The sequence below is a fragment of the Rattus norvegicus genome, chromosome 6 (assembly GCF_036323735.1).
Source record: "Rattus norvegicus strain BN/NHsdMcwi chromosome 6, GRCr8, whole genome shotgun sequence".
NCBI classification, from domain to species: Eukaryota; Metazoa; Chordata; class Mammalia; order Rodentia; family Muridae; genus Rattus; species Rattus norvegicus.
Window position 1 is genome coordinate 118,577,770 of NC_086024.1, and position 24,151 is coordinate 118,601,920.

The 24,151-nt window shown below is 34.7% G+C and overlaps 1 long non-coding RNA gene across 1 annotated transcript in view; it reads right to left on the minus strand.

Annotated features, from left to right (window-relative positions):
* Positions 1-13,867: 13,867 nt before the first annotated feature.
* Positions 13,868-24,151, minus strand: part of LOC120103595 (uncharacterized) — a 29,270-nt gene continuing 18,986 nt past the window's right edge. The window contains exons 2-3 of the long non-coding RNA XR_005506152.2: positions 18,478-18,582; positions 13,868-14,069 (exon numbers count right to left, since the gene is read on the minus strand). This is a non-coding gene — a long non-coding RNA (uncharacterized LOC120103595). The remainder of the gene's footprint in view (positions 14,070-18,477; positions 18,583-24,151) is intronic.

A 24,151-nucleotide genomic window follows, 5' to 3' on the forward strand; every position in this document is an offset into this window, starting at 1 on the left:
CTGACGAGAGGTCACTACTGCTAACACTATGATTAGGTATGTATCAGAATTTATATTTAAGTACTATTTAATTAACAAAGTTTAGTCATATGGCAGTGATTTTTAATGGAAGTATTTTTAAAATCATGTTTAACCATTTTAAAAGAAATATAGTTGAAAAGTAAGCTCTGAGCTGCCCAACAAATCCTGTAGTAAACTGAGAAGGGATATGGATCTTGCCAAATATATTCAGCATTGTTACTAAAAGTGAATCAAGGAAATATTTAATATTATTGTTAATAATTACCTCAAATTGTCCCTCTACATTTACATGTTAAAATTATTATAGTTTATAATTTTAAATAAATTATTTTAAATAAATTGAATCATTGTTAAGATAATGATTAAATTTTAACCTTAGAGACTAAATTAGTGATATTTCCAAAATACATATGAAGACAATTGATGTTTGAGAGAAGTAAACTATTTTACCTGATATGAGATGAAATAGAACCTGGTAGTTCATGCTTGAACAATGTCGTTATAGTGTATAATCCATGTAGCAAGGACTTATGCCATTTTCACACACAACTTAAAATTGCAAAATATGTATTACATATAATATATATTAGATAAAGAGAATCAAATATTTATGGAATGTACAAAATTTATCTTAATGTATTCTCACAGTATTAAGTTATCATTCAAGCCTATATTTAGGTGACTAAATATTATTGAAAAATTGCCTTGGCTAACGTTGCCTAATGAAATGGCTTGGGTAAAAAGTTATATGTGTTATAAAGATATGTGTATATACCCATAAAAAGTACATAAAAATAAAACTGTATTTATTCAGATAAGCACTTGATTTTGAGGTCATTTTATATACCCTGCACAGCTTTCCATTAGCAAAGGGAGATAGGGAAAAAAAGTGCACTGGAAATATTAGAATGTAAGTGGTAAATAATGACAGATTTTAATAAGAAGAAGTATAAATGAAATGAAAATTTAAAAAAGGACTTTTGAGCAAGAAAGGACTATTATGATGAGTTCTAAAGAGAGTTGAATTGGAATTATGCAGAGTGTAAGCCACCTGTTAGACACATCAAGAAAGGACAGCTAAGCTGTAACTCAGGAATCAAATGAATCCAATAGGAAATGATGTTTTAAGAATTCCTAACTGGAGCAGCTGCAGAGATCTTTATCAATAGCGGAAGTGAGCTGAGTTACACCTGCTTTTTTAACCTTCAAACTGAAATAAATGGAACTTCAGCTTCAGTGGGATTCAATATATCTGCCTGTTGGGGACTCTCTACTCACGTGCACATATACATACATACAGATAGAAAGTTTAAATAATAAAAATAAATCTCAAGAGTTTCTAACAAGAGGTCATCTACTCATCCATCATTATTCTATTGCCTTTTTCTCAGAGCCCCATCCTCTGTTTTGTAATAGTCTATGAGCTAATTAGCCACTGTGAAATAGTCCCTCAATGTTGTGGAATTGAACAGTGGTTTAGAGGTTATAAAATATAGATATAGAAATCGGCAGAGAGAGAGAGATATAGAGAAAGTAAGAGAGAGGGAGAGATAGAAAGAGCAATAGAGATAGATAGAGATAGAGATACAGATGGATATAAAGAAACACCAGACAACTCATTACATGTTTGTTTTGGTAATCACTAAGAGACAGAGGTATGGGTGCATTAGAGCACATGTTGAATAAGGCAAGGAACTCATATGAAGACAAAATTAGTGACAGGTTGAATATTTGAGTAATACTCTGAACTCTCACAAAATAAATACCCGAGGAATTAACAGATTTTTGGTCCCTTTCATTTTCATACAGTGGCAAGATGATTTTGCATAATGTTTACATTCATACATTCTGAAAATTTGAAGTAATTAAGCGTATTTCAACAATGCAGTACAATATTTTGTTTATTGACCATCAGAATACAGGAGCTTTAGCTACTAAATTTTTGATAGATATTTGATATGGTCCAAAATGAAAGCCCAGAAATAACATTATCAAGGGTTCAATGTGAATATGTAAACATAATATAAATATATATAAATATGTAATAAGCATTTATATAAAATTACATAAATATTATATAAATAATAATTGTCACAATGAAGCTGACAAAGATAAAAAACATTTGTCATATTATTAAGTTTTTAAAAAGGAAATAAATTTACAAGAGAATACTGAAAAGAATTACTTCCTTTTATTTTTCTTTACTACTTTTATTCTCCTGTCTCCTAACGAGTCTTGAGGACACATAAAGAAAAAGTTTCACAAGTACAAAAGTTTCAAATTCATATGGTTTTCCATAAGTTTTTTCTCTTCAATCTTGAATGTAATTGGAAAGCATGCAGCCTGTTGAGAACAGCTAGCTGGTAGCATCTTTTCAATATGCTTCATTTGATGAAGGCAACTCTTGCTTTATGGCTGTTGATTCTATAGAACCTTCTAGGCAAACCATGACTAAGAATGCATTCTAGAAAATTCCCAATTTACAAGTAGCTCTTAATCATTTAACTCTGGGGAAAGAAATTAAACGTAATTAAGATAAATTTTACTTAAATTGTATTTTCTCATCAGCGCCTTTAAATGATTTATTTAAATATCATGAAGTATTTTAAGTATATTTGGTTACTTAAATTTAGCATTATATATCAAAGTAACTAACTCCTGAATAGCCACAAAATTATGTCACATGTAATCTCAGAATCAAGACTATTTTCAGCATAGTAACCTTTCCATATTTGGACCAAGGCTAATATATAACGTACTTTGAATATATTCATCAGTCCATTTTATAGTATGCTAAAGAGCTAATTAATGTCAAATTAGGGGGATAATTTGTTTTATTCAATATATAGCGCATTGTATCTCTGTGTATTTCAAACCTAGACTCCATGTTTAGTGCTACAGCTGGACATTGTCTCATCCACTTGGTCAGGACATAATCTTCTGAGGGGATGGTAGATATCATACATCCTTTATTTATTTGTTTGTTTTCTGATTGTTGTGCTGTTTTATTTTAGTTTTTGTTTATTAATTCTTCATTATTACATCTACTAGATTACAAAGTAGTACATATACATGAATGGAAAAGAAAATTTGATAGTTTATCAGAATTTGAATGACTATATGTAAATTTACTTGCTGCTATTAATGTCTTGTCAGATGAATTAAGTAACAAGAGAGGTACTCAATACAAATTCACTAATAAAAAGAGAAACTTCAGATGCAGTCATGAGATACCCAACAAGCCCCTGAAAGAGTCAGGGGCAGATATTTACACCCAAACAGTGGACCCCTGTTGTTGAATTAGGAAAAAGCTGAAGAGGCTGAGGAGAGGGCGATCCTGTATGGGGACCAGCAGTCTCCACTAACCTGGACCCCTGAGATCTCTCAGACACTGAGCCACCAACCAGGCAGCAGACACCAGCTGATATGAGGCCCTCAACACATACACAGCAGAGGACTCCCATGTCTTGACTCAGTGAGAGAAGATGCACTTAATCCTTGAGAGACTTGAGGCTCAAGGAAGCAGGAGGTCTGGGATGGGAGGTGGGTGAGATTGGGACAATCCCATAGAGATGGGGTAGGGTTGAGGAGGTATGGAATCTGGAACAGTCATAGGGCAGACCAGGAAGGGGGTAAAGACTGGAGTGTTAAAAAAATTAAATAAAATTTAAAAATGAGGGGTAGAAATGTCTCTATATACTTTGAAATCGAGAACTAAAACCTTATGCAACTTAAATATTCTTTAAGCCAGTTCTTACTAATTCCAAATTGAAGTCTTAAACTACTAAAAATTTTAGTCACCAGAGTGTGTACCTCAAATTGTAAATGGTACTTCAGTGTTTGTCTTTCCTGTCTTGTTTAACCATCCCTCATTTACTAGACAAATAATTCTCACCCATGATGAGAATCGATTTATACTAGCTAAGAATGTCCACTGAAAGCTTGTATCCAGCTCATTCAGGGTAAAATAATGTGGTTTACTCTTGTAATACCAAATTGGTCAATATTAAAAGGATTATTAGTTTTTTAACAAACTAATAGATATTTCTAAGAAATAATGGAATTAATTAAATGACTAACCAAATTATATAATAATTAATAATTAAATTCATCTTTCACTGATTCAAAGCTAAACATATTGGAGATTAGAATTTGAGTATCTTCTTAGACATTTCAAATATACTTTGTCATTTCTTTTATGAATGTTTTCTCAAATGAAACTATTTTTCACTTCTTTTTTTGGATATTTTTTATTTACATTTCAAATGTTATCCCCTTTCCTATTTTCCCTGTCAGAAACCCACTATCCTATCTCCTATCCCATCTTGCCATGTCATGACTTCAGTGAGAGAAGATGTACCTATTCCTCGAGAGAGACTTGAGGCCCGAGGGAGTGGCAAGTCTGGGGTGGGGGTGGGTGAGGTTGGGACATCCGTATGGAGAAGGGGTAGTGTTGAGGAGGTATAGGATCCTCCACCTGCTTCTTTAAGAGTGCTGCCCCACTCACCCACGTAGTCCCTCCTACCTTCCTTTCCTGACATTTCCCTACTTTGGGACATTGAACCTTGACAGGACCAAGGGGCTTTCCTCCCATGGATGCCCAACAAGGACATTCTCTGCTAAATATGAAGCTGGATCCATAGGTCCATCCCTGTGTACTCATGGGATGGTGGTTTAGTCCCTGGGAGCTCTCGGGGGTCCGATGTGGTTAGGAAAAATGGCCCAGTAGCACCTAAAGAAATGTTCAACATCCTTAGTCATCAGGGAAATGCAAATCAAAACAACCATGAAATTCCACCTCAAACCAGTCAAAATGGCTAAGATCAAAAACTCAGGTGACAGTAGATGCCGGCAAGGATGTGGAGAAAGAGGAACACTCCTCCACTGCTGGTGGGATTGCAAGCTGTTACAACCACAGTGGAAATCACTCTGGCAGTTGCTTCATCAGAAAATTGGAAATAGTTCTCCCAGAGGACCCAACTATACCACTCCTGGGGCTATAACTAAAATATGCTCCAAAATATAACAAGGACACATGCTCCACGATGCTCATAGCAGCCTTATTATAACAGCCAGAAGCTGGAAAGAACCCAGATGTCCTTCAGCAGAAGAATGGACACAGAAAATGTGATACATGTACACGATATGCATTCACTGATAAGTGGATACCAGCCCAAAAGATCGAAAAACCCAAGATAAAATTCACAGATCACATGAAGCTCAAGAAGGAAGAGCAACGTGTGGATGCTTCTGTCCTTCTTAGAAGAGGGAATAAAAATGCTCACAGGAGGAAATATGAAGACAATCTGTGGAGCAGAGACTGAAGGAAAGTCTATCAAGAAACTGCTCCATCTAAGGATCCAGCCCATATACATACAGCCGCCAAACCCAGACACTATTGCTGATGCTAAGAAGTGCATGCTGACAGGAGCCTGATACAGCTGTCTCCTGAGAGGCTCTGCCAGAAATAACAAATACCAACGCAGATGCAAACAGCCAATAGTTGAAATGAGAATTGGGTCCGGAATGGAGGAGTGAGAGGATGGAAGACCAAGCAGTTTGCAAACCTGTAGGAACAACATTTTTACTATATTAATGCGGCCAATCCATGAGCATGGGAGATCTTTCCATTTTTCTGAGATCTTCGATTTCTTTCTTCAGAGACTTGAAGATTTTAACATACCAATCTTTCACTTGCTTGGATAGTTCCACACCAAGACATTTTATTTGTTACTAATGTAAAGGATGTTATCTCCCCAATTTCTTTCTCAGCGTGTGTATCTTTTGAGTGGAGAAAGGCTATTGATGTGCTTTAGTTAATTTTATACCCAGCCCTGTTGCTGAGTTGTTCATCAGGTTTAGGGATTCTCTGCAAAAAGTTCCTGGAATCAATTAATTATACTATCATATCATATGCAAATAGAATTATTTTGACTTCCTTTCCAATTTCTATCGTTTTGACCTCTTTTTGTTGTCTAATTGCTCTGGCTTGGTCTTTGAGTACTATATGGAATAGGTAGGGATATAGCGGGTAGTCTTTTCTAGTCCCTGATTTTAGTGGAATTGCTCCAAGTTTCCATTTAGTTTGATGGACACTGGCACACTGTATATTGCTTTTATTAGGTCTAGGTATTGGCCTTGAATTCCTGATATTCCCAAGACTTTTCACATGAAGTGGTGCTGAAGTTTGTCAAATGCTTTCTCCACATCTAATTAGATGATCATGTATTTTTTAAATATGTTTATATAATGGATTGCTCTGTTGGATTTCCTATGTTGAACCATCCCTGCATCTCTGCGAGGAAGCCTATTTGATCATGCAGAATGATAGGTTTGATCATTTGTTTTTTGATTCAGTTTGCAAGAACTTTATTGTGTGTTATGGTATTGAAATTCATCAGGGAAAGAGGTATGAAGTTCTCTTTCTTTTTATGGTCTTTGTGTGGAACACTTATAAGCCTAATTATGGCTTCCACAAAGGAACTGGGTATTGTTCATTTTGTTTCTATTTTGTGGAATATTTTGAAAAATATTGGTATTAGGCCTTTGAAGGTCTGATAGAATTTTGCACTAAGCCCATCTGGTCCTGGGCTTTTTTGGTTGGGAGACTTTTTACTACTGGATCTATTTATTTATGAGTTATAGGACTGTTTAGATGGTTTATCTCATCCTGATTTAACTTTCAGATACGTGTTATCTGTCTAGGGAAATTTCCCAGTTCTTCCAGACTTTCCAGTTTTGATGAGTATCAGCTTTTGTAGTAGGATTTGGTGATTTTTTTTAAATTTTCTCTCTTTCTGTTGTTATGTCCACCTTTTCATTTCTGATTTGGTTAATTTTGGTACTGTCTGTGTGCCCTTGATTTAGTCTATCTCGTTGATTTTCTCAAAGAACCAGCTCCTGGTTTTGCTGATTCTTTCTATGGTCCTTTTTGTTTCTACTTGGTTGATTTCTGCCCTGAGTTTGATTATTTCCTGCCTTCTACTCCTCTTGGGTGTATTTGCTTCTTTTTGTTCTAGAGCTTTCAGGTGTGCTGTCAAGCTGCTAGTGTCTGCTCTCTCCAGTGTCCTTTTGGAGGCACTCAAACCTGTAAGTTTTCCTCTTAGCACCGCTTTCATTTTATCCCATAAGTTTTGGTATGTTGTACCTTCATTTTCATTAAATTCTAAGAAGTCTTAAATGTCTTTCTTTATTTCTTCCTTGACCAGGTTATCATTGAGTAGAGCATTGTTCAACTTCCATGTGTATGTGGACTTTCTGTTGTTTTTGTTGTTATTGAACATCAGCTTTAGTCCATGGTGATCTTATAGGATGCGTGGGGATATTTCAATCTTCTTATATCTCTAGAGGCCTGTTTTGTACCATGAGGGGTTGAGAAGAAGGTATATTCTTCTGTTTTAAAAGGAAAGGTAAATGCATTTTGTTTATAATTTCTATTAGTTTCACTGTGTCTCTGTTTAGTTTCTGTTTCCATGATCTGTCCAATGATGACAGTGGAGTGTTGAAGTCTCCCAGTATTTTTATGTGAGGTGCAATGTGTGCTTTGAACTTAAGTAAAGTTTCTTTTATATATATGGTTGCACTTGGAACATAGATGTTCAGAATTTAGAGTTCATTCTGGTAAATTTTTCCTTTGATGAGTGTGATGAGTTTGATAACTTTTGGTTAGAAGCATTTTATTCGATATTAGAATGGCTACTTGGGACCCTTTGCTTGGAAATTTTTTTCCCAGGCTTTTACTCTGAGATAGTGTCTGTCTGTGCCACTGAGGTGTGTTTCCTTTGTGGAGTAAAATGCAGGGTCCTGTTAACATATCCAATCTGTTAGTCTATGTCTTTTTATTGGGGAATTGATTCCAATATTTTAAGAGATATTAAGGATAGGGATTGTTGATTTCTGTTACTTCTGTTGTTAGAATAATGTTTGAGGGTCTATCTTTTTCTTTTATTTTTTGGTTTGTTGAGAGATTACTTTCTTGCTTGTAGTTTCCCTTTTTGTGTGGGAGTCTTCCATCTATTATCTTTTGTAGGGCTGGATTTGTGGGAAGATATTGCATAAACTTGTTTTTGTCATGTAATATCTTGGTTTAGCCATCTACGTTAATTGACAGTTTTGCTAGGTATGGTATCTAGGCTTGCATTTGTAATCTCTGAGAATCTGTATGACATCAGCCCAGGATCTTCTGGCTGTTAGAGTCTCTGGGGAGATGTCTAGTATAATTCTGATAGATCTGCCTTTTTATGTTTCTTGATTTTTTTCTCCGTATTGCTTTTTATATTCTTTCTTTGTTTTGCACATTTGGTGTTTTGATTATTATGTCACAGGAGTAGTATCTTTCTGGGTCCAGTCACTTTGGAGTCTGTAGGCTCTTTGTATGTTCATGAGCACCTTTTCTTTAGGGACTTTTTTTCTATAATTTTGTTGAAGACATTTACTTAACTTTTAACCTGGGAATCTTTGCTCTCTTCTATACATATTATCTTTAGGTTTGATCTTTTCATTGTGTCCTGGATTTCCTGTATGTTTTGGGTTAGGAACTTTTTGAATTTTGCATTTTCTTTGACTATTGTGTCAATGTTTTCTATGGTATCTTCTGCCCCTAAAATTCTCTCTTCTATTTCTTGTATTCTGTTGGTGATACTTGCATATATCACTCCTGATATTTCTTCTAAGTTTTCTATCTTCAGGATTATATCTTTTCATGATTTCTTTATTGTTTCTATTCAATTTTTACATCCTGGATGATTTTGTTCAATTCCTTCACCTATTTGGCTGTGTTTTTCTGTAACTCTTTAAGGGTTTTTTGTGTTTCCTCATTAAGGACTCCTACTGGCTTACATATGTTTTCCTGTATTTCTTTAAGGGGGTCATTTATGTCCTTCTTAAAGTCCTCTATATTAATCATGAGATGTGATTTCAAATCTAAATTTTGCTTTTCTGGTATGTTGGGGTATCCAGAATATACTGTGTTGGAAGAACGGGGTTCTGCTGATGCCAAGCAGTCTTGGTTTCTCCTGTTTAAGTTCTTGAGCTTTCCCATTGCCATCTGGTTATCTTTCATGTTAGTTGGTCTTGCTGTCTCTTACTGAAACTTGTGATAGGATAATTAAACCTATTTTTCCTTTGTTTATATGTATGTGGTATATGATGTTCAAACAGCAAAACATTGCTGCGACATAAGGTTTGCTATGTGATTCGGTTTGGGGTTTATATTTTTTCTTATTTTGTGTCATCTGGATGTTTTTCTATTTGAAAAATCATCCCATTTCATGAGATAGGATTGTGTCATGTTTTCCTCCTTCATCAAACTTCTCTATTTTTAAAGTACAATAAATCCATTGGGTATGAACTATATCTTATAGACTGTCAATTATAATGTATTTATAATGTCACATTATTGTACATCTGAGAATCCCATTCAATTTTTTCTGAACCTTGGTCACTCTGGGATCTGTGTTAATTACTGTCTACTGCAAAGCACAGCTTTTCAAACGAGAGTACTAATCCTCTTTATTAAAACTTTTATAGATATTTGATTTATTTTTCTCTCTTCGCCTCTTACTTTAGGATCATTAAATTTCTCCCGATCAACATTATTTATATTTAAGTTAGCTCTTACCTGTCTTTCTTTTACCTTTCCTAGTTCTGCATCATTATCCTGTGAATGTATTCGATAACATTCGCTTGTTTTGGTAAAACATGATAGGTATGAGAAGAAAGTTAAAGAACAGAAGTCTACTTGATTTTCTCAAGAGATTTGTGATATATTTTATCATCTCTGGCCCTATAGGGAGACATTCTTATATGATTTTCTCGCATGAATAAATTTCATTTCAAAAAGTTTGATTAGTCATTGTTTAAAAGATATTCAGTATCATTTAGGTTATATGCTAGATGACAGAACAGTGTTTGTGGAAGTATTCATCTTACATTTAAATCTCAAAACACACAACGAAACAAACAAAAAGAAAGCCAACCAGGAGTTGGAAAGTTTTACTTCTCATGGATTTGGGAATGATTGTAAGCTGAAAAACATTCTCCTTAATTTATCCATTAGTAAGTGAGACATAAGAGATTCTATGATGGTACCTTGATATACCATTGTACAAAAGTTAAGTGTTATGGGGCTGGGGATTTAGCTCAGTGGTAGAGCGCTTACCTAGGAAGCACAAGGCCCTGGGTTCGGTCCCCAGCTCCGAAAAAAAGAACCAAAAAAAAAAAAGTTAAGTGTTCATCTTGTATTTTGGAAATAGGGAGGGTTTAAAACAAAACTCTCTCTCTCTCTCTCTCTCTCTCTCTCTCTCTCTCTCTCTCTCCATATATATATATATATATATATATATATATATATATATATATGTGTGTGTGTGTGTGTGTGTGTGTGTGTATGTATGTTTGTGATTGTGTGTCTCTGTATCAGTATATATGTTTGTGAATATGTATGTGTATATGACTTACTATGACTTACATCATCAAACCTGAACATGGAACCCTTGTCTGGCTGAACGCTTTTCATTCACATCTGAGAGGAGCCAGTTCTAGTGGTTGCAAATGACATCATCAGTAATTGAAGTTGTTGGAATGCTAAGATAACATACTTCACCCCAATGTAAACACTGATGGTTCCTTTGAGGGATGTCTTACATTGCAAGTCTTGGATTTAGTTTATAGGTCTGACAAGTGTGACCTTTAAAATAATGTATTTGCTATAAGAAAAGAATAAAAACTCTTTCAAACTCAAATATACTGCCTACAAAATCAGTTTCCAGCAAGTAGTTTGAGTACAACAAAAATAACACACCAAAATGAAACAGTTTACCTGTGATCAATTTAATGTGGTTGTAAAATGCTAATTATGAGAAAAAAAATGTTCAAGGTTGTGGTACCATCTATAAAACTTGGAAGGAATCTAACACTCAGTGATGTGTAGCACATATGTGCAAGCAGATGGCCAAAGTATTATTTTTAAAAACAGGACTTTTGCTGACAAAATACAGAATTGGAATGGTGTGACTGGAAAGCTAAGAGGATGTTATTTATGAGACAGTTAGCTTACACTCTAACTGGATTCTGGCTAAATGGCACCTAAAAATGACTTGGTTTTTCTAGAAACTAAAAAGAATGTAGCTGTAGAAAGAAATGAGAAATGTTTCTGAAAATATACTTATCTGTAATTTTCATCCCAGATTATTACTTTCCAGTTCTTTCACTTTCTGGCAGCTATGAAAGACTGCTGTCTTCTGTTATATCAGATTTAGCATACATAAAATATTAACTTTGTCTTCTTGACACAAATTTGTGGTAAAGGAATATGTCATTGTACAGTTAAACAAACAAATATAGAATGGATTCTCTGTAGAGATGAGATCATATAACAAACATTAAATTTTCTGTATTTTATATTTAACATGTTTTGATTGAAATATATTACATTATTTTCCCTCCTCCATTTTCTCTCAATTATTTCTATAAATTGTTTGGGGATGCTGGTGTACCTTTTTGAACTATTTAAACCTTATTTTTTTAATATTCTCCCAGCTTATTTTACTCATGTGAGATTTAGAAAGGATCTGTATGCCTTCTTGAATTTAATATTAGGCTGAGAAACCCAGAATTATTTTGTACATATTTCATACTTCTAGTAAATTTTACAAAATCTCTAGTGTTTTACAATTGATTCTAAACAATTGCGATTTGAAAGGGAATAAAAATAGGGATGATCAATTTTAATTTCTTCTTCAAAGTAAACATTTTAGAAAAATACACCATAATGTTTCCATAAGAATAATTTCAAATGACTTTTTGTATACAGTTGAATTAGTTCAATAATAACAATGTGACTGTGAGTGATTTTTGAGCATTCTAATAACTATATTCATAAATCATTACAAGATATTCCCTATATTTATAAATTTGACTCATATTTTAAGAAATTATTAGGAGCTGGAAAGATGGCTCAATTGTTATGCACACAGGATGTTCTTGCAATGAAGCATGGTTCGAACAACTATTTCTAGCAGTTCACACCATAGTTGTGACTCAATTTCCATGGACCTAGGGACATCTTTTTATTTCTTTGGGAACCCACATATGCAGACAAATATGAATATACACATAGATAAAATAAAAATATACTTTAGATAGAGGGTACTTGTGCAAATTTACTTCAGTTTAATTCACAAATATATTTTCTTTTGTTTTATAGCATAATTATCTTTAAATATATATTCAGCAAATATCAGCTATTTATAGAGGTAGCAGTCAAAGAAATAAACAATATATGCAAATAGTACAATTGAATAACCATTTTATTTATTAACATGTAAAATATTTGTTGATATTTTTAGAGTTTATAAATAGATAAGAATAAATAATCAGAAATAGACAATCTTGAAGTCCTTGCATACTATTAGTTAATCTAGGCAGAAATGTCCTATGGACATATTTTTGGCAACAACTTTTGTGTTATTTAGTTCTCAGTATATGAATAGTTTATCTTTTATTGGAAGTAATGACCCAATCATTCTGTCATTGGTTGAAGAAAGAATAGGTCTAGGTCATAGTACAAATGCAAAATAATAGAATGCTTCAGTTATTCATCTCAATTCACAAGAACACATTTACTTTATGCACAAAAAACAATCCTATCCTGCCCTTTCTATAACACTGTTCCATCATTCTACAAAGCAATCATTATGATTTAAGCTCTAATTTTAATCACCAAGTGAGTGAAAGCTACTGTCAATGATATAAATGCATTTATGGAAGTTATTGTACCATGCCATCATATTTCATTTTAAACTTCAAGTCTTCAAGAGGGTGAAACAATTGAATTGTAATTTTTCAGATCATATGGTCATACATATCATATATGTATAAATAGTAAAGAGAAATTATCACTCTTCTAGGAAAACCACATTTGGAAACTACATAGGCTTTAAAAGCATTAGTATGAGCAAGACATTTTTAAAAAATGTATGTTAAAACCTAATGTAAAAAATAAAAGCATATATTTTATGTATTTACATGTATATGCAACTAAAATGAATATTTCATTTCTGTTGCATTACTTGAGCATGCAGTAAGTCTAACTATTTGCATGGTTATAGGGAAGGTTTACATTTGTAAACTAACACTGAGCAAACCTTCAGTGTGGACAGACTTATTAAATCTTTGTGCTCAATGGAGATCTCCAAGCAGCCAAAACCTACTGAAAGGCTGATTGAAAAATAAAGTTTAAACTTATATTCTGCTCAAATTATTTGTATAAGAAGACTTCCTAAAGAAACCTGAGAGCTGTAGCATACTGATCCCTCTTCTGTACAATCTAATCCATCATTTCGGTAATTGTTATTTGGGGAAGATTTTCCAGAATTCAGAGTATTTCACTAATGAAAACATGCAGACTATTTATTCTGCTGGTTTTATGGTGGAACTCTATGTTGTCATCGTTTACTGAAAGCATTTATTTATTATTTACAACCAGGGTTCCTTTTGATATAATGTCCCTCACATTTTTCCCAATAGTTCTCAGAAAGCACTATAGCTTCAGTTAGTTATGCATAATGGTCATATATAGGCCACCATGAATTACCTTGGATATAATCATGAGCACAGCATGCTGAATTAACACTATTTTTGTACTGCTTTACTGAGACATAGTACAGAATATTTCGACAGACATGAAAATATAAAACATAAACAGGCTGACACATTCCAGGTTTGATCTTTAAGCTCCTAAAGATGTACGTGCTGAAATATCTTGTCAAATATCTGTTACGTGCAGACTTGTAGACTTGCAATTGGCCACAATGAACTCTTCACAATATTATTATGAGGAACAAAGTTAATATAATATTAATTTATTATGGGATTTGGGGATATCTACTATTGACTTGTCCTTTGCAAACAATGGAGAAAATATGATGAAAGCCTCTTGTGACTGAATAATCCCAATACAAACACTCAGTTTGAGATTTTATGACCAGAATGGTTGACACAGCTTCGCGGGTATTACTGATCTGCTTCCAGATTTGTGAAAACAATGCCTAAAATTAACACAGCCAAGAGATAATTAGAAAAAAGACATAGAATTGGTTTTGCTAAAGAGAGCATATGATTTATTTACAAAGCAATGACTTCATAAACAAACAGAATAAAGAAACATGGGACATACGTGCCAGGAGCCTGTGAAATCATGTGGAACTACGGTCCTGAGGTCGGCCCTATCTTGACCATGCTCATTATAAAGTTACAGTTTACCTAGAAATTATGTTGGAACATTTTGTGAGCATTCTTCTATCAAAGTCGGGGAGCAGGTGTTATTGTAGGATAAAATTATAGATATGAACACTTTGTCTTATGCTCAGTTTGGGACATAAACCTGGTGCACTGACACTGAGTTTTCTCCAAGACATTTGAGAAGCAAAAATATTATTATAACAATATTTGATTAGACCACAAAAGTAATAGATGAATTTGTTGATGAATCCATGGGAATATATCTCTAAATGTGAGACCTCACTAATATTTTTCCAAGTCACAGGGAATCACTAAGTAATGACATATTCATAAAGCAGCCATGAGAACTTAGTGGAGCAGCCCAACCTTACCTTTGGTTATTTATGGACTTTGTTTTATGTATGTTTTTAAACTCACAGTTTTCAATGTTTACTTGTGTTCTGTAAAACTATTCTGTAGTTGTTAGTATTAAACTATGGCAATTTATTGGAATCTAAGCAAGTCACAGGTCCTGAGAGTAGTTTTGAAATTCTATAAACAGTTTTTTATAAACATATCCTTAAAAAGATGAACTATTTAATATTTTGACATTGATAGTCATAAGGGAAATTGGTTTGAAGTTCTCTAGGCTGGCTTTTTGTGTGGTTTAGGTATAAACTTAATTATGGCTTCATAGAATGAATTGGGTAGTGTTCCTTCTGTTTTTATTTTGTGGAATAGTTTGGAGAGTATTGGTATTAGGTCTTCTGTGGAGGTCTGATGGAATTTGCACTAAACCCATTTGGCCCTGGGTTTTTATAGGTTGGGAAAATTTTAATGTCTGTTTCTATTTCTTTAGAGGTTATGGTGATTCTTTAGATGATTTATCTGATCCTGATTTAATGTTGGTACCTGGAATTTGTCTAGAAAATTGTCCATTTTATCCTGATTTTTCAGTTTTGTTCAGGATAGGCTTTTGTAGTAGGATCTGATGACTTTTTGAATTACCCTAGATTCCATTGTTATGTCTTCTCCTTTCATTTCTGATTTTGTTAATTTGGATAAGGTCTCTGTGCCCTCTGGTTAGTCTGGCTAAGGGTTTATCTATCTTGTTGATTTTCTTAAAGAAACAGGTCCTGGTTTTGTTGATTCTTTATATAGTTGTTTTTGTTTCTAGTTGATTGATTTTAGCCCTGAATTTGATTATTTTCCTTCATTTTACTCCTCTTAGATGTATTTGCTTTTTTTCCCCTAGAGCTTTCAGGTATCCTATTATGCTCTCTCAGGGATATTGCTTGTTTGTTTGTTTCTTTGTTTGTTTTTGTTTTTCTTTATTTTTTGGCACTTAGAGCATGAGTTTTTCCTCTTAGCACTATTTTCATGTGTCCCATAAGTTTGCATATTTTGTGCCTTCATTTTCATCAAATTCTAAATAGTCTTTAATTTCTTTGTTCAGCTTCCATGGGTATAAGGGATTTCTGAATTCTCACAAACTGAAGCCAAGAACACATCAAAATGGTCATTCATCATAATCAAGTAGGCTTCATCCCAGGGATGTAGTGATGGTTGGAAATCCATCAACACAATCTGCTATGTAAACAAACTCCAAAAAAAGCACATGATCATCTCATTAGATGCTGAGAAAGCATTTGATAAAATTCAACACCACTTCATGTGAAAAGTCTTGAAAAGATTAGGAATTCATGGCCCATGCCTAAACACAGTAAAATGCAGTATACAGCAAACCAGTAGCTAACATCAAATTAAATAGAGTAAAACTTGAAGCAATCTCACTAAAATCAGGTTAAAGACAAGACCAACCACTACCCCCCTACCTATTCAATGTAGTACTTGAAGTCCTAGCAGAGCAATTACACAACAAAAGGAGGTCAAAGGGATACAAATTGAAAAGGAAGAAGTCTAAATAGCACTATTTGCAGATGATATGATAGTATACATAAGTAATGACAAAAATTCAACCAGAGAACTCTTACACCTGAAAAACAATTTCAGAAAAGTGGCTGGATATAAAATTAATTCAAACAAATCAGTAGCCTTCCTCTACTCAAAAGAGAAATAGGCTGAGAAAGAAATTAGGGAAATGACACCCATCACGATAGCCACATATAAACTACCTGAGCGTTACTCTAACCAGGCAAGTGAAAGATCTGTATGACAAGAACTTCAAGTGTCTGAAGAAAGAAATTGAAGATCTTCAAAGATGGAAAGATGTCCCACGCTCATGGATTGGCAGGATTAATATAGTAAAAGTGTCCATCTAGCCAAAACAATCTACAGATTGAATGCAATCCCTTTCAAAATTCAAACTCAATTGCTCAGTTAGAAAAAGAAATTTGTAAATACATTTGGAAAAACCAAATAAACCAGGATAGTGAAAACTATTCTCTACAATAAAAGAACTTCTGGGAGAATCGTCATCCCTTACCTCAATATGTATTACAGAGCAATCCTGATAAAAACTGCATTGTATTGGTACAGAGACAGACAGGTATGTCAGTGGAATAGATTTGAAGACCCAGAAATGAACCCATGAATCTATGGTCACTTGATCTTTGAGAAAGGAGCTAATATAATCCAGTGGAAGACAGAAAGCATTTTTAACAAACGGAGCTGTTTCAACTGATGGTCAGCATGTAGAAGAATGCAAATTGATCCATTATTATCTCCTTGTACAAAGGTCAAGTCCAAGTTGATTGAGGTCCTCCACATAAAACCACATACAGTTAAACTAATATTAGAGGAAGAGGGGAAGGGCCTCAAACACATGAGCACAGGGGGAAATTTCCTGAATATAACACCAATGGCTTATGCCCTAACATCAAGAATTGACAAATGGGACCTCACAGAACTTCAAATCTTCTGTAAGGCAAAGGACATTGTCATTAGTACAAAATGGCAAACAACAGATTGGGGAAAAAATCTTTACCAATCCTACATCCAACAGAGGGCTAATACTTAATATATACAAAGAACTCAAGAAGTTAGACTACTGAAGAGCAAATAATCGTATTTAAAAAAAATGGGGTAGAGATCTAAACAAAAATTCTCAGCTGAGGGATATTGAATGACTAAGAAGCACCTAAAGAAATATTCAATATCCTTTGTCATCAGAGAAATGCAAATCAAAATGACCCTGAGACTCTACCTGACACCTGACAGGAATGGCAAAGATCAAAAATTCAGGTGACAACAGATACTGGTGAGTATGTGGAGAAAGAATACTTCTCCATTGCTTGTGGGATTGCAAGCTGGAACCACCACTGGATATCAGTCTGGAAGTTCTTCAGAACATTGGATATAGTACTACCTGAGGACCCAGCTATATCACTCCTGGGCATATACCCAAATGATGCTCCAACATACAAAAAAGACAGGTGCTCCACTATGTTTATAGCAGCCTTATTTATAATAGCCAGAAGCTGGAAACAATCCAGATGGCCCTCAACAGACAAATGGATAAAAAAAGGTACATTTACGCAATGAAGTACTACTCAGATATTTAAAACAATGACTTCATGAAATCCATAGGCAAACAGACGGAACTAGAAAGTATCATTCTGAGTGAGGTAACTCAGTCACAAAAAAACACACATGGTGTGCACTCACATATAAGTGGATATTAACCCAAAGGCTCAGAATATCCAAGGAACAAGTCACAGACTATATAAAGCTAAAAAAAAAGGGCCATCCAGCGACTTTCTCACCTCAAGATCCACCCCATATGCAACCACCTAGCCTGCACACTATTTGTAATACCAAGAAGTGCTTTCTAAGAGGAGCCTGATATGGATGTCTCCTGAGAGGATCTGTCAGAACCTTACTAATACAAATGTGGATGCTTGAAGCTAAACATCGTACTGACTTCAGGGACAGCAATTGAGGAATTAGAGAAAGGACTGAAGGCGCTGAAGTGGTTTGCAACTCCATAGGAAGAACAACAATATCAACCAACCAGATCCCCCATAACTCCTGGGGACTAAACCACCAACGAAGTAGAGGGACCGATGGCAGAGGATGGCATTGGTTTTTTGAAGATGGTGTTTCCAGTAGCTATTATTTCAGTTGTAATTCATATGTTTGATGTACACTCTAAGCTAACGTTCAATTTAAGAAATAAAATATCTGCTTTTATGCTTTGATTCCATAGGGAAAGAATGGCTATCCTCTATTAATTAAATGACAGGTTGAAAGTTCCCTTCTCTTGCAAATACTTACCATTACACCCAAGTTTGATTTTACTTGAGTTTTCTGTTCATGAAGTTGGAAACTGATGATTTTCTCGTTTTTACTTCATACTTGATCTTTAGTTGTCTTGCAAACCTTTATTGAACAGACATGTGAAAAGCCCAGAATTCTGTTAGGTTAAATTAAGACATTTATGGAGTAACTTGCAATAGACCCTGCCTATATTCCAACTACTTTTATTAATTCATTATGTAACCTAATGTCCCCAGGACACATGACCGTGATGGATTATATCATCATTATCTTTGTCATCATGGTCATCATCATCATCATCATCATCATCATCATCATCATCATCATCATTTATCATTAGCATGCTCTTTAGAGTCTATTCAGTTGAAAGTTGAATCTCTTTAGGCCAAAGAATTTGGAGGACCTAAGTCCCTTTTTGAGAGCAATTTTCTATCTTTTTTTTTTTGCTCCTTTTGTTATTTTGCCTTTTGTGTGTGTGTGTGAAAGTATGTATCTTTTTTCTTAAATATTTATATTTATATGTGTACACTGTTGCTGTCCTCAGACACACCAGAAGAAGGCATCAGATCCCATTACAGATGGTTGTAAGCCACCATGTGGTTGCTGGGATTTGAACTCAGGCCCTCTGGAAGTACAGTCAGTGCTCTTAAACACTGAGCCATCTCTCCAGCCTTTCTATCATTTATTAAAAAGTGTAATTTATACTTTCTTGACATCTTTATTAAAGTGAAGTAAAAGTTCTTTATTGTGTAAAGTATGAATTTAGAATAAATTAATAGTCCTATATTGCTCTCCTTAATTCTCTCTTTGCAATATACTGAGTAAGAAGTTTGAGTAATGAGAAAAAAATGTTTCCCACCACTATTATTTAGCTACTGAGAATTCTGAAACACAGGAACCTGAGTCTGAAGAGATGGCTCCTTCAGTTGTGTGCCTGCTCCTCAAGATCGAAGACCTGCTTAGTTGGAATCCCAGAAACTGATTAAAGAGCCAGAGTTAATAGCTCACACCTATAATTGTGGTTCAGGGGAGAGGGAGCTAGAAGAAGCCCTGAGGCTTTCTTGTCAGCCAGTTGTGTGGAATTGATGAGCTGCAGGTTAGGTAGGTGATCTATGACAATGAATAAAGCAGACAGAAGCTTAATAAGACACTAGATAGTTATTATCTTCTAAACTCCACATGGAAATGCACACTCGCAAGAACACACACACACACACAATCAAATTCACCTGTATACATCACATTACACTCGCATACAAACACACACATACACACACACACACACACACACACACACACACACACATCTGGCAGGCTCTAAACCTGAACACATTCTGGTGCTTAACATGCTAAAGTACACGACTGCCCTCAGAAAGACCCAACAAGCAACTGAAAGACTCAGAGGCAGATATTTGCACCCAACCAATGGACAGAAGCTGCTGATCCCTGTGGTCGAATTGGGGAAAAGCTGGGAGAAGCTGAGGAGGAGGGCAACCCAAAGGAGGACCAGCAGTATCAATTGAACCTGGACCTCCAAGATCTCTCAGACACTGGATCACCAGTCAGGCAGCGTACACCAGCTGATATGAGCCTCCCAACACAAATACAACAGAGGACTCCCGGGTCTGAGTTCAGTCAGAGAAGATGCACCTAACCCTCAGGAGAGTGGAGGCCCCAGGAAGTTTAGAGGTTTGGTGGGGGTGGTGGTGGGATGGGGTGAAGCCATCCTTGTGGAGACCAGGGGTTGTGAGAAAAAGATAAAGTAGATTAAAAATCTGAAAAAAATATTTTCTGTGGCAAATTCACATGATGTTTGCTTGCCTTTAGCAATCTTTTTATATATACTAACAAATATTAACTTCGATGTGTAACCCCATCACTATTCTATAGATACTATATTTGCAAACGTGCTTTCCTTTTGGAAACAAAATAATAATGATGAGAATCGAGAATATGGCACAACGTGTAGGCTAGAGAGGGTATCAGAAATTTCTAAATCTTCTACTCACTGTCTAAGTCTTAATGTATTATTGCCACAAATACAGCAATAAGTTTAGCTCGATTTTTCAAGGGAAATATTATGTGATGATAATGTTGCTTTTCAAATGTTATATCACCAACAGCACTTGTGTCCCTGGAGAGGAGAGAGAGAGAGAGAGAGAGAGAGAGAGAGAGAGAGAGAGAGAGAGAGAGAGAGAGAAGGCATGTTTGTTAATGGCTATATTTACAGTCTGTTCTATTACATGCCCAGAGTCTCCTAAGAACCACATAATTAAAAAGCCGGTTTGTGATGATGAGGTTTAGGCTTACAAAAGAGTCTTAGGATGTCTGGGTTTATTCTAATTAAGTGAACTACCAGGGTGCTAAATGAAATCCTGTGCTTGGCAAGCCCCTTGTGCTACAGAGTGCTGTGATATTTGTGGATGAAATGTTCTGGGGATGAACCTTAGACGCACTTGTGCCACTTAGACCCTCTCCAGAATTAGTTTCTGCAAACGCTCTGTCCTTTAGCAGATGCTTTGCAACCTGGCGGTGCATTTCCTTTGATACCACACAACTCGAAAACTGAGGGACCTATTTCTCTTTCCATAAATTCCCTCCCCTCTTTTAGCCTATTATTTGAAATATTTGAGTTAATATCACAAGCATTTCTCATTATGAACCCTTCAGGGCATTTGCATTATTGGATGGCCTGTATTCCTGAGGAAGGAAGTGGGAGAGAGGGAGTGGGGTGTGATCAGGAATAAGGCTCAGTAGAAGGTACATCTTTTTCATCTTTCAATTATACCATATTTGCCATATGTTAAGGAAATGGGTAAATTTTGTTTCAATAGAGATACATTGCAATATTGTCATGTCAGTTACATTTTTGGACTATAAATATCTTTTGTACTATAATCTACCATGTACGTCCTAATAAGTCAATTTAAAGGACTCAACTAATTTTAAGCAAGTTTTCCTTCTTATAGCTTGTAAAATATAGCCCACATTTTCAGGGACACACTTACATTTGTTCAAGTCTAACTGGTTCTCTTATCATTTTCAGTTCTATCCTCAACACAATATGAAGGAGAAATGAAGTGGATATGAATTGGAACTTTGGAAAGAGGAATATATGAATGGGAGTATCAAGTTGCTTTTTTAGATAAATCATGTGCTTTCTCTAAAGATTAACTCCTGCATCAACCACTTGGGAAAACCCAATATTAAACACAAGTGAACAAAGAGATGATTAAGTAATATCCAATGTACAATGAATGATCAGCAGCAAACAATCACAGTTCAATAATCTAAAAAGAATTAATAATATCCTAATCCATGACTTTACACTAAAAGGGATTTTCAGGAGGTTTCAGTTTCGAGAGACTTAAGAAAAGTTACAAATTTATAGTTTCTGAAATTTGGGATTACGCTATTCAAGAATAATTTTTAAAATGTGAAGTTAGAGAAATTCTAAGAATGACTGTAATGACTATCTTCCTGTGGATAGCACAATGCTATTTTTCCATCTTCAAACTAAGTTAATCTGTAGACATAATAAGAAACATCAAACTCATTGGGTTAACCGAACAGATGGAAGGATTATTGTATACATAAATTTGTGGTACAAAAATTAAGGTGATTTCAATATTGTGGCATTTGAATGAAAAACAAGACAAACTTTAAAAAAAATGAAAACTACCAAGCAAACAAACAAAAATGATTACTGTACAGGCGTCAGGATTTGTTGAAATTGGAAGCACCTCTGGTTTTACATTCAAAGATAGTTCCGTATTTACCCCTGCGGTTCATTTCCCTCTGACATTGACAGACAGTTATGACAGCTTAAGTGTGACATAACCTGCAGTCTGAACATTAGATCACTTAGCCACCTTCCAATGGCACTGTTTGAGGAGGCTTAGGGAGAGCAGTCTTGCTCAGAAAGTATATCACTGGGGATCGGGTTTGAGATTCAAAACCTCCAGCACTACCATTTCATTCTTTGTTCTTTTGATTACATCTCTAGTTTGCAAGCTCTTGGACTCTTATTCCTGCTGCATATTTTCTTTTAGCTGCTATATTTCTATGACATAACAAACTCATGAATTCTTAGCCCCTGAAATTAACAAACCGGCATAAGCTGTCTCTTCCCCAAGTTGCTTCTTGGCCTCGTGTTTTTTTTTACAGCAAGAGAAAGGTAACCACTACAACCATGTAAACTGAAAAGATTCTGATCAATTACAAATTATGTACATTTTAGGAACAGTGCAAGGTCTTAGAGACCAGAGGACTGAGTTAAAATTTAACTCTGTCTAGTCCCTTAGGTACTGTTTATAAATTATTTTCAAATAGAACTACCTGTAGATAACACTTTTATCTTAAATGAAACACTTTCAGATAGACTCTGACTGATAATTTTAATTTAATGTATTTATGTACAACTTTCATGAACCATCAAATGATTGAATATGCAAATTGTACATATCATACAATATGTACATATCATACAAATATATATATATAAAGATATGTTAGTATAAACTTACATTTTGTGTGCAGCAAATAGCAAAACCACACCTATCTAATACAGTTGGGAAGAGCACAACTATTAAGTTACAAGAAGAAATTAGTATTAATGACATTCTTCGTTATTTAAAATTTCTAATTAAAGTTATTCTATAAAAATTTACAAACTATGTTATTCTATACTAAAAGGATATTGACAAAGAGACAGACATAGATTTCCAGGTTTACGCTGGTATTTTCTCCTTTCATATTATGGTAATATGGATCATAAAGCAGTGCTTATTTCAATGTGTCTAACATGGCCTTACAAAATGTGAATATAGGTTGAATATAATCTACCATTCAGATAGTTACTGTCTTAACTACCTGGGTGAGGCTGTTACTTTCATAAAGTACAGCAAAGGAGTATGGTTAATGATTACCTCTAGGTAGAACATATATGAAAGATCACAGTAGGACAAGAAATGACAAAAAATAATTTGTAACTGATAATTGCAAAGAAAATAAGTGATTGAAGACATATTGATAAATCTTTGGATGGAAATAAAGAAGGTGGGAACTTCTTTTAAGAGGAGGATGAAAAATTCTATTAATGTATTTACATATGAGAAAGAAGTGCTTGTAGCTTGTTTGTCTCATAGCTTATGTTTGGACCGTTACAAACTGCATCTAATTGTCAAATTAGTAGTATTTATGGAGGCAATGTGTAAGTTGTACATTTAACTAGCATACATGGAATATGCATTGTTCTAAGCATGCCAATTTTTGGTGACAATCAGAAGCTACTGACATAGCTTAGCAATTACATCTAGTAATTCTGGACTCTGTCCATCCTTAAGGCAATGCTCTATATCGTAGATTTGCACTGTATTTCCCACATCTACAAAATCCCACCTCAAACAAGTGTTGAGAAACACCACAAATGCTCTAATATTTATTTGACTATCTTTCATAATGAGAAGACCCAGTCTCAGATTCCATTGAGTAATACAGGAGTTTACATCAAATAGAGTTATGATACTATGATATGGTTTGGTATCAATTTTATACCAAAATTCCACTCAGTTTTACACAAATGATAAATATGAGCCAAGAGAAATCAACATATATTGAAATCCACGTGATAAATTTGCACAAAATTCATGCCTCTGTCCCAGACTGTGGT